This window comes from Nuphar pumila, chromosome 15 (assembly GCF_984573655.1).
Source record: "Nuphar pumila chromosome 15, dmNupPumi1.hap1.1, whole genome shotgun sequence".
Lineage (NCBI taxonomy): Eukaryota > Viridiplantae > Streptophyta > Magnoliopsida > Nymphaeales > Nymphaeaceae > Nuphar > Nuphar pumila.
The window spans coordinates 21,630,844-21,643,503 of NC_143263.1; positions in this window are offsets into that span (position 1 = coordinate 21,630,844).

Consider the following 12,660-nt stretch of genomic DNA (forward strand, 5'->3'; position numbering starts at 1 on the left):
CATTTTTATATAATTTCGCAGCATTTCTCATCATTTCATCACATTTCATTTCATTTTCGAGATCCAGTTAAAGTATTTAAAAATCAATTTCAAACCCTGGGTTTCCAAAATTAACATTTTTACCTCAAGGATTCTAAATTTAGAAATATTTTTCCAAGAAAACAACCTGAATTCTTTTCAAACTTAGCTTTTCAAATTCTAAACTGGATTTGCTTCACAACAGGGTATAGAACCTCAAATTCTGAGCTCGTTTCAAAAAATGCGAAAAATAGCTCATTTTGTCCGAAATTTTTCTAAGAGACCATTCTACTCCTCTGGCCTTTAAAATTGAATGTGGACCAATCCCCAGAGTGACGCCACTATTGAATCCATTTGCACTTTCTTTTTATTTAAAAAAAAATGTTTTTATGTCTCTTTATTTTCTTTTTATTGTTTTTTTTTTAGAGAGAGGTGGGACCCACAAGGGGATCGACCAGCCCTCTCCCCACTTTCCCTTTCTTTTCTCCTTTTCCTTCTTTTTTCCTTATTTCCCTCCTCTTTTTCCTTCCTTTCTTCTTTTCCTTTTCTTTCTTCTTTCATCCTTTCTTTCCTTTCTTCTTCCCTTTCTTTCCTTCTTCTCTTCCCTTCCCTCCTTGGTCCAGCCCATTCACGTACATTTTTTTTCCTTCCTTTTCATTAGCCCCTCAAAGACCTAACCCATCCTCAATTAAAAGCCTAAGTTTTAGATTTTAATGAGGAAGGCATTACACAACTGCCTCCTTGGAGCTCTCTCTCCTCTTCTCTCTAACTCTCTCCCATCTCCCTCACCACAACTGCAGCTCTCTAGCAAGCCTCCTTCAACCAACATCAAGGCAACCAACCTTCATTGCTCTAGCACCTTCAGCCCACCTCCAGCAGTGCAGTTGTGATCATCGCAAAATTTTTTCTCTCTTAATATTTCTCTCTTTTCCTTCTCTTTTCCTTTCTGAGCCTCTATTTCTTCCCTTTTTGAAGGGAGAAAATAAAAGAGAGAAAAAAAGAGAGAAGAGAAAAGAAAAGAAAGAAGAGAGAAAAAAAATTTCCTGCGAAGGTCTCACTTGACCTTAATTTTGAAAAAGATTTAAAAGATTACTTGCCTTCGTTTTTGAAATATTTGCGGGAAAATCGGGAGACGGGATTCGCTCGTCGGTACGAGGTTCGATCGTTCCAGGCGCCTTTACCATGGGTAATCCAACCAAGGGTCAAATTTATGCCTTTTTGCTTTGCTAAAAGATTATCTAAGAATTTATCCTAAGTCTAAATGCACAAAGAATCATGCTTGTACAATGCAAGGATGCATGCTCTTTTGAAAAGAATTTGAAAATTTTATTCAAATGTTCTTAGATGAATTTGATAATAGAGTAAATAAATGATTTTTGAATGGTTGAATCTAACTTAGAACTTGAGATAGATCAGAAAAGATATTTTGAAGTTCTAAGTCTTCGAAAATAATCAGGGTTTGGGAGATTAAATCTTTGATTTTGAAAAGGAATGATTTTAAAGCTCAGAAAAAAAGGAAAAGAAAGGAAGTTTCAAAGTCGGAAATTGGCTTTGAATTTGAATTTGAATTTTGAACACGGATTTAGGAGAAAAAAATGAAATTTGGAATGGAATTGAATTCCAATTTTGAAATTTTGAAATCAGGATGGCACTTGAGAAATCCAAATTAAGTTTTTAAAAAAATAGAATTGGATTAAGAGATCTAGATGGGATATGAAAATGGAATTGGTTTTTGGAATTTGGGAATCAGGATAAACTTGGATTTGAAATCTGGCATTTTAAATGGATTTGGATCCGAAGTATTGGATCCAAGAGGAGGTTGAATTCTGGATTTAGAATCCTCAATGGGAATTGGATTTGGAATCTGAGATCCAATGATGAAGTTGAATTCTGGATATTAAATGGAATTGAATTTGAAATCTGAGATTCAATGATGAGGTTGAATTCTGGATCCTAAATGGAATTGAATCCAAGATCTGGAATCCAAGATGGAATTTAGATCTGAAGTCTGAGATTCAAGATGGAGTTGGATTCTGGATCCTTAATGGAATTGGATCCAAGATCTAGAATAGAATTTGGATCTGAAGTCTGAGATCCAAGATGGAATTGAATTCTGGATCTTAAATGGAATTTGGATCTGAAGTCTGAGATCCAAGATGGACTCTAACTTTGGATTTAGATTTTTGAAAGTCCAAATGGGACTTTTGAAGATGGGTCTGGGGTTTTGAAAACCCGGATTGAATTTAAAAATTTAGGAAGAGTCAAATTTTGAGATTCAGATTTAATCTCAAACTTTGATTTTGAATTTGAAGATAAAAAAATAGACTTGATTTTGAATCAGAAGATGATTTAGAAACTTCAAAGTGTAATTGAACTTTTTGAATTTGAATCTTGAGAATGAATTTGAAATTTTCAAAGTTGATTGGAACTTTGAATTTTGATTTAGAATTTAGAAATTGAATATACAAATGAATTTCAAAGTCAAATTGGACTTTGAATTTGAAGTTTGAATTTTGATTTGGAAATTGAAGTTTTGAATATAACATGAATTGGAAATTTCAAAGTCAATTTTGAAATCAAATTTTGAATCTTGAAAATGAGATAGGATTTGGATTTGAAATAGAAACTTGAAGAAAGATATGCAAAATCATTTGGAGTTTTTGAAAGAAAGTTTTGAAAATATGATGCAATTTTATCCTATATGATGAATGAATTTTAAGAATTTGAAATTGGATTTTGAAAGCATATTTCATTATTTAAATGAATTAAGAATAAGATTGAAGATATAATACATCTCTGACTATGGTCATTGAATGTATTATATAATAATCACATTTAAATTCAAGTGAAGAATAAAATACATTTTTGGTGCTTTTATAGAGTTTAAAATGAAATTAACTCTCAATATATCCTGACTATGGCCATTGATATATGTATTGAATTAATTTTAAACTAAACTCCGATAAAAGAGGAAAATATTTAAAGAAAATATGATGAATTTTGAAAAGAGATCCAGTGTGGATCCAATGTTATTTCATAAAAGATGAAAATCCTAAGTCTTGTTCACATCCTGACTATGACCATTGATGTAAATCATCAACTTAGGATTTAATCACCTCTTATGGAACGGTGCACGTGCCATTCGTGTTTCACCATTTGTGTAGTTTTGAGAATAAAAGAGAAAAATGTCATGAATCAAGTAATTCTAGAAGATATATACATGCTCATACATTCTAATCTATTGTAGGAAATGAAAATTTTTATTATGATCTAGCTATTATATCATGGAATCGAATTTGAAATTAAGATTTCCTAATATAAGAAAGATATGTATTTCCTGCACAACACGGTTAGTACAAAATAGCAATGGTACAAAATATAAAGAATTGAAAGCATTGCATTTTAATACTAAAGACCTACTTTGAAAAATGCCTATTCTAATGAAGAGAATGTAAAGAAATGCAATGCCTAAACTAAGTGAAAAGGTGTATGAAGGTATATATGTCAAGGGTTCATTTTGGATGGGAAAATATACATGAGATGTATGTATGCCAGTTGATGAAATGTTCATGTCGATGCTTAGCTAATGTATGTACAATAAGGGTAATGGAGTGTATAATGAATGAGCTTGGGTGGGAAAGTTGTTGTGGGTGATAAGTGATGGGGCAGTGAAAATGATTGGAATGGGATGGCGAAATGAAGAAAAAAAATATAACACTATGCTAATGTTATCCGTAATTACTCAAGTGTAAACTAATTAAGAGCTAAAGTGTATAGGGAACAACCATGAAAATGTCAATACCTGAAATCAATGGAGTTAGGCAACAACTGAAAATGTCCATATATGTTGTATAGAAAATGCCTTAAACATGCTAGTAAGGGAAGCAGGGAATTTTGTTGAACATATATATCAGGGGATTAGCATAGAGGAAGGTAACCGAAAGCAGTAGGATAGACATCATATGCCTAATTACACAGAAAGAGACACTATAACCTGTATATGATCATCTAATTCAACTATTAGTATGAGAAGACAAAGCAATGCTACTAATATGCAACACCAACAAAATGTTTTCAAATGACTCTAATGGATTGAATTTATTCAGCACTACGAAGCTTTATCATTCAAAATCACAAAGGGGTATGCTGAACCGAAAAGAAATATATTGAACAGAAAACATAAAACATTATAGGGCTTTCACCAGTGGATATGTATTTAAAACAACTATTAACTACCAGAATGAAGTTTAGGGTATGATGTACAAATGATGCCATTATAATGCCATCAGACTGTAAAATTATATAAAATCGCAATTTGGGAATAAAAATTTCAGTGAAACATAATAAACAAGAGACAACGATAAAAATTTTTATCTAGTGAGGACATTGCAGGAAATGGGATAAACATAATAAATGGGGTGCAGACGGCAGAAAATACAAATATTGCTTCCAGCAATTCTAAGAATAAATCCTGGCAGAAAATTGTTCGAGTGAACTCAGACTTTACGGAGATGGGGACTATCAACCCTCAAAGAAGAAGAGGAGAGAAGCAACAGAAGACTCTGTGGGTTAAGACCTAAAACAGGCTGATAGAGGATTGTTAAGAGATAGGTTGAGAATGTGTTGTAGTGTCACACATGAGATAAAGACAAGTAGGTGATTACAACAGGGTGCACAGGGTATGCAGTGGTGTTGTACGTGTGCCATGTAACAAGTGGATGTGTATGCAACAAGGGTGTAATGTGCCTAAATGAATATACACCAAGGGACATGTATACAAGGTGGAGTGGTAATAAAGAGGCACTAAGTGTTGTGTGTTAGAGTGTTAAAAAAAAAAGTATGAAGGTGCAGTAATGGAAATGTGGAGGTGGAGGATTTATCCGCCTGTCCTGAATAGCCTTTTAAGGTACCACCAATGATGCTACCATCATTTTGCCTGAGTCTCAAAAACCTTTCCAAATGCAGCCTTCATGCTAAGTTCTGCAGGGTCCCCAGAATCTCTATTCCTTGACTACGTGGTTGCAACTGACCAAACTCCTTTAATTCACCATTTATCAAACATTCATTTAGGATTGCCTCCTTTGGATGCGATAATGTAACCGCTGCAATATTCATCACACGTGTGAAGGGAGGGTAAAAGCCAGATATCCTGAGAGTTCTGAAGGTTGGGAGAATCCTTTTCAAAATTGGATGCTAGCAGAGGGACGATATACAGATGATACAGGACATGCTATTCAAGGAGCAATAAACGTAAACCAGGGTAAAATGTATTGGGATAAATACTCATAGGTGATCAAAGGTTGTTACAAGAAAAAAAAATTATAAATCTGTTACAGAATGAAAGCCACAGAATCAACATCTTCAATTGAAAATTTAGAGAGGAAGTTTGCTTTCAACCCCCCACTTTTTGATTAATTGGTTATTCTCGGCCTGCTTAAGCGATAAGGATCCCCTTTAACAAATCATTTTCTTTTTCCAGCTCCCTACCCATCATCCCAGGTTCTAATAAATCTTTTAGCAGAACATGTTATGCTGAATTTATCAAAATCGAAGGCTGTACAATTTTCAGAAACCTTACAAAACTATCATTTTCATATTGAAAAAAATGCACAAGCTAACCTGAACTGGGGAGGTATCATTGCTATAACAAATGAATCTTGAAAATGCAATGCCACTGACAGGGATGTATTACCTGTATGCTAATGGCAGGAATGCATCGGATGGCAAAATCACAGGAAAACTAGCCATAAAGAAATCAAAGGAAGATGGGCAACACATGAAATCCTTTAAAATAATGAATAGAGATATGAAAGTGTGTATGGACAGACAATGAAAATCTATTGATAGGTTGGTAACTGTGGTAGAAAATGATGTTGAGGCTATAACGCTAATATAGAAACATGAGCCAACGTTAGCACGATGCTGAATCAAGAAGCTCGAGGCTTGTGGATGTGTATGAAGTAGGTGATGTGTGAAAGAAACATAAAACACTATCATAAATCAGATGCAAGATATAAACAAGAATACCATACATAGATAAACAGATGAATGATTCGATGATACAGAGGAATCAATATTGATTATCTACAGTGCAATATGCAAAAGGGAAGCAAGGGACCCAATATGATTCAGAAATCAAAATAAACCTGAAAAAATAAAATGCATGTATCAACGGATAATGAAAATAGGGATGAAATGAAATGAATTGATGGTAGTAATGATATAGGAAGATGATCGACTACCATTCAGGCAAGAGATCAGATATAAGCGGATGATCAAAGGAAAAAAAATGTAGGACCACATTTGTCCCTGTGATTTTGCTACATATTGATTCTGCCATATGCAAAACGACATTGTAAATCATGTGTCTAACTAACAGAAGACAAAGCAATACACTATGCGAAAATTGAAGTAAAGGATGCTTAAATGGGAAAATACAATAAATCACAAAATGCAACTGAGAGGATGATCCAGTGTAGCCTAAAGCGAAGAAATCAGGTATAAATCAGAAGTTAAAACACAGAGTAAATGCCAGAATAAAATAGGAAATCAAAATGGCTTACGACGCATATAAGATAATGGAAATACAGGAAATATAAAATAAAACGAAAGGAGATGTGGCCCAGCAAAGGGGCGAATTTCTATTGCAAGATGTAAATCGGTATCACTATAGATGAACCAATATTACATACGATGCTCATACTAAAAAAAATGATGCCTAGAACACAAATTAGCATGAAAACGAATAGAAAGAAGGGATTTGCTACTCACCGTGGATGAAGCCGGTTCGGATTGGAGAAATGCTTCTCCTTAGTTCTGTTTTTGTTGGATAACACACCCTGTATTCTACTAAAATTCCGAGGGATGGACAAGGGGCCTTCCCTTCCTTTGCGATGGAGACCTTCTATTGCCGAAGGAAAGGGAACCAATTTGCTAGGACTTCGATTCAGGAGGGAGCAATGCCTCATGTATGCTATTGTAGCATGAGATCACCCCTTTCCTGCAACTATTTGGGAGAAGACAATACAAAATAGGAAGAAAACAGGGGGAAAGAGAAGGAGACTTGGAGAAGCAAGAGGGAAGAGCAAAAGAAGTGTCGAATGGTGCAGGGGTGAAGGCGGATGAAGATCGGGAGCCCTACGTGCCTCCTTTTAAGAAGGGAGAGAAAGGTTCAAGAGGATGAGGGTTGTTGGAGATGAGCGGCTGGAGGAAGAGGATGCGATGGCGGGAGAGAGATGGAGTTTGCGAACGGGAGGAAGCCGTTGCAAATTTTCCAAATTTCCAAAAAGGGGCTCCCTCAAAAGGGATTTTTCATAAAATGGTTTTTCAAGTGAAGTTTTTTTAGCAAAACAAGTTTTTAAAAAGGGGTTTAAACGACATATTTTCTGATTTTTGGGATTTTGTTATTTTCTTTCGGCATTTTCCACAATTTTTTGGTATTTTTAAGATAAAACTCTGAAACTTACGAGAAAATAAAAGGATTTTTAAAATATTTTGTAAAATTTGAAAATATTTACAAAGGAAGGGTTTTTCGAGGGTTTTAACGTTGTTCTTTGGAAAATCCTTCAGAAAATGGGTTAGAAATGAAAATTGGGTCTGGTTTCCAACAAATCCAAGAAATGAATGGAAATTTTATCAAAAATTGACCTGATTATTCAAAAGATGGACCCAAGGGCAAAGAAGGATTTTTTGGATTTTTTTGGAAAAATTGGGGTGTTCACAGATGCCCCTCTTTGTTGCTAAGCCGATTGTAAGCCGAGCTTAGCGGCAAAGAAAACACGTCAAAATTTCTTTTAAAAATGCCTCAGTCAGAATGTATGAACTGGGTGTGGAAGAATTGGCTTTGAAATGCTTTATTTTTCAGGTTTTGCACCTTACCTTGAAGAGGTTTTGGGGAAGAGAACGAGATCCTCGAGAATGAAAATAATTTGGACAGAAGAAAATGAGGAAATCATGATGGGACTTTGGGATGATTATCCTGAAATGGTAAAAGGAGAGACTTTTGAAGAAGTCTCACGACTGAGACAAAGATAGGAATTTTTGAAAAGACACAGGTTTAGCCCTTAACCTGGATGGGATATTTTTGAAAAATACTTCGTGAGACGAGGTTCAGGCATAATCTTTATTTGAAATAGATGCACAAAGCATGGACTCCTCGATGGGAAGAACCCTGATGGGACTGGGAGAAAATAACCTCATCAGAATGAGGCAACTCTCTTTGAAAGATATGCACAACGCTAGGTTGCATCAAAATGGATATTGAGCATTTATTTCATTTTTGGATAACTAGAAAATTTTGCCAATAAGATAGAATTTTAATTGATTCAAACGCTTGAAAGCGTGCACGTATGTGCGAAAGATATTCCTTCTTTTCACCTAGAGTATTTTCTCCAAAATTGGGTTAACTTCCTAGGTTTCAGAGTCAGATTCAAATTTTAAAACTGTTGAGTTTTTTCAAGGAAGTTATCCATTTCCTTGACATGAATAGAGAAGAAATACTCTTAATTTCATAAAAGCAAGTAGAGAAAAGATATTGATGAAAGGATTTCGCATAAGAAAAGATGATTTCTGACAATTTTGGCAGTTTGACATCTTGGGGCTTTTCCATAATGATCTTTCTGGCACTCTTTTTGAAATATTGAGCTTTCTTGGGTTTTTGGGGGAAGTTCATTACATCATCCTTCATTTTGGAGATGTCATGGCTTTTCTTTTTTTCTTCAGGGAAGGGTACGTCACAAACTTCTTCATCTTGGAGATGCTTCAGTCCTTCTTTTTCTCAGGAATTATAGTGGTGATATTGACTCATTGCTAAAAATCTCTAGATGATAGCGGCAATCAAATATCTTTTAAGGTTTGTTGGGAGGCTCAACGCAGTCGCCTTCATCTTGACGGTGATCTGAACGTTTCCTGGAAGGATCCGTCACAAACTCCTTCATCTCGGAGATGATCCAAATCTTCTTTAGCCCCGGGGGTCGAACTCACATAGTCGTCTTCATCTTGATGACAATTGAGAGATCCCCTTTGCGGATATTTGATTGAAGCTTAAATGAATGAACGAGGAGATATGGATTGAGTGGATTCTTTTTATCGCTCAGGGTATTTCTACTGCTTGATTGCCAAAAAATCAACTTAAAACATGTTCCATAGCTATGATCAATATCGATTTGCTTTCGGCTTTTCAACATCATTGAATATTTCTTTCGCTAATCATACCAAGGATACTTCTTACATCCTCTTGGTTGATCAACAAAGAGAAGATTTGAATTTTACTCTTTTTCGCAAAAAGCTTCACCCTTTTGAAAAGAATACTAGAGGTAACCTGAGGTGATTCTTTTGTGTAGTAAAATATTGGAATCCACACATATTTAGCAGATTGGCAAAATTTTCGAGAATCCTTTTGTGAAGTAATCACTCAATATAGATTTTGATAGGACCTCGGGCTGAAAATTTTAATCTTGGCAATTTTGATCAAAAAAACTAGATTTTACAGGACCAACTTAAAAGATGAGGTTTAAGCAAGGAATTTTGGAAAAGGATCTTGGTAAAAGAATTTGGTAGAAGAATTTGCTAAAGGACCAAATGTTGAACTGAAATTTGAGAAGGATTTTGATAAAAGATTTTTTTGGCAAAAAGATTTTGGTAAAGGATTTTGGTTAAACTGTAAATTTTTTTGGAGGATGAATTTTGAGAAAAATCGGAAATTTGAAGGATCCATTTTGAGAAAATTGGAAATTTGAAGGACTGGTGTAAAACTAGAATTTGAAGGACCAATTCATGAAAATTGGAATTTGGAAGGACCAATGTAAACATTAGAATTTTGAAGGACCAGTGTAAAACTGGAATTTTGAAGGACTAATTTGAAAAATTGGAGTTTGGAAGAACCAATGTAAACATTGGAATCTTGAAGGACCATTGTAAAACTGGGTTTTTGAAGGACCAATTTATGAAATTGGAATTTTGGAAGGACCAATGTAAACATTGGAATTTTGAAGGACCAGTGTAAAACTGGAATTTTGAAGGACCAATTTGAGAAATTGGAATTTTGGAAGGACCAATGTAAACATTGGAATTTTGAAGGACCAGTGTAAAACTGGGATTTTAAAGGACCAATTTATGAAAATTGAAATTTTGGAAGGACCAATGTACACATTGGAATTTTGAAGGACCAGTGTAAACTGGAATTTTGAAGGACCAATTTATGAAATTGGAATTTGGAAGGACCAATATAAACATTGGAATTTTGAAGGACCAGTGTAAAACTGGAATTTTGAAGGACCAATTTGTGATATTGGAATTTGGAAGGACCAATGTAAACATTGGAATTTTGAAGTGAAAGAAAAAAAAGAGAGGAAGATCCAACATAAAGGGGCGACAATGATGGATTTAGAGGAAAAACATGAAATAAAACTAAAAAGAAAGAAAACCTTACCTTAGGGAATCAATGGAGGCTACTAGAGGAAGAGCTTGCTGAACTTGAGAGAGGGAGAGAGTTGGAGAGAGAGAGAGAGAGTTGAAAGACATGAAAGGGTTGACCCCCTATAGGTAGGTATTTATAGATTTTGTTTTGAAAACAGGGTTGACTCTCTTAATTAAAAGATATAAACTCTAGGGAGGTCAACCCCCCTATAGAGTTCTATTTTTAAAAGAGTTTTGACTTTTCAAATTTCAATTTAATTGAAACTCTAATAAAAACCTAAACTAACTTAAAGACTTTTAAATGTGGTGCCACCTAATGTAGGCCCTATTTGGTTTTTCAAAACGATTTTAAAAAGGTGAAAATAAAGAGGTTAAAAACAAGAATTTCAAGAAGCTTTTAAAAGACACATATATTTATAAAAAATTTTTATATTTTTTAAATAAGAAAAATATAGAAATAAAATAAAATTGAATAAAGGTGAAAAAAATTAGGGTTGGTGCCCCTGTAGGGTGGGCCCCACTTGAAGAAAATTGGTACAAATTGAAAATTGATTTAGAAATCAAGTTTAAAAAGAAAGCTTCTAAAATTGAGTCTGGATATGATATTTTGAAAAGAAGGGTGTTTGATCTCGAAAATGATATGCAATGACATAAAATGCGATAAAATGATATGAAATGACATAAAATGTGATAAAATGACATAAAATGACACACAATGACACGCAAAATGTAAACCCTACATGAGGGATTTGAAGTCCCAGACCCCTGATAGAGACAAAGAATTGAAAATTCCTGTCTCAAGATAGAAATTGGGTATTGGATATCAGATCCGATACTGGATCCAATCCATATATGAATTGGATCTTCGATATAGCTAAAAATTCAGAAAATGAATTGTTTTGAGTCCATATTGGCAATTGTACCAGCTTGAAAAGTGATATAATTGATTTTTTTGAATAAAAATGACCTAAGAAATTATTTTGCCACTGTAGGGCAAAGAGTGACATTGGAAAATGAGGTTTGAATTGGTTTAAACTGAATTGAACTAGATTCTAGGGTTTCTAAACTCAGATAAACTAAAAAGACACTGACTCAACTAAACTCCTAGGTTGGATGATCGAGAAATGACACAATTCTCAGAGAAATGATAAAAAATGCACACTAGAGTGAAGTGGATGACAGAAATATACTAGGTTTGAGCTGAAATGAAGGTCAGTTATACTGAGATGAACTAAATCTGGAGCTCAAACACTGGCTGGGCTGACTGGACTTAGCTCAATTTCAGCTAAAATGAGCTGAAATGGACTAAAGTGGACTCCAACAATGCGAGAAATGAATTTGAGTTGAAACTGGACTACTTGAACTTTCGATGAGCTCAAGTTAGACACAGAAGAACAAGATTGACTGGAATTGACTGACTTTGGAACAATAGACTGAAATTTGAGCAAAAAATGAGCTCATTTCTCAAGAAATAAACCAAATTCATCTAAAATGGTCAGAAATGAATAAGATTCGCTCATTGTGAGCTCAGGGGAGCTAGAAATGACTGACATTCTAACTTTTTTGAACTTAAAAGGAGCTTGACTGGGTCTAGCTAACAGGGGTCTAGGGTTACCTAGGGGTAAAATGATAATTTTATAGGTGAAATAGGGTAAACTGACACCTAAACTGGAACAGTCCTAGGGGTAGACTGACCTAAGGGGATTGACATCTGTTGAAAGGGGGTGTTTGAAAATGAACGAGGAAAATTTGGGGTGTTTATATATGCAAAATTTTACTTTTGTAATTCAACTGACCTTTTGAAAAAGTTTTTAGAAAACTCACCTCCATTTTGAAAAATATAGAAAAAACTTGAGAGAGGAGACTTGCCTATCGATACAAGGTTCAATCGTTCCTGGTGCCTTAACCAGGAGTAATTGAGCCAAGGATTGAACAATATGCCTTATTTTATTCAAATGCCTAAGAGATTATTCTAAATCCTAGAATGCAGAAAGAATCAAACGCACATATGATATGATCTTGAAAAAGAGTTATTGAAAACATGATGCATGCCTAAGTTTCTTGAAAATACTTTGAAATATCTTTTTGAAATTGAAAATGAATCTAATAAGGCCAAATAGGTTGGATGTATGGTCTTGAGGGCCCATGCATGATGCAACCTAAGTCTAAATGATGCATGAATGCGATTTTGAAATTACCCTTTTTGAAATATTTGAGAAAAATCAT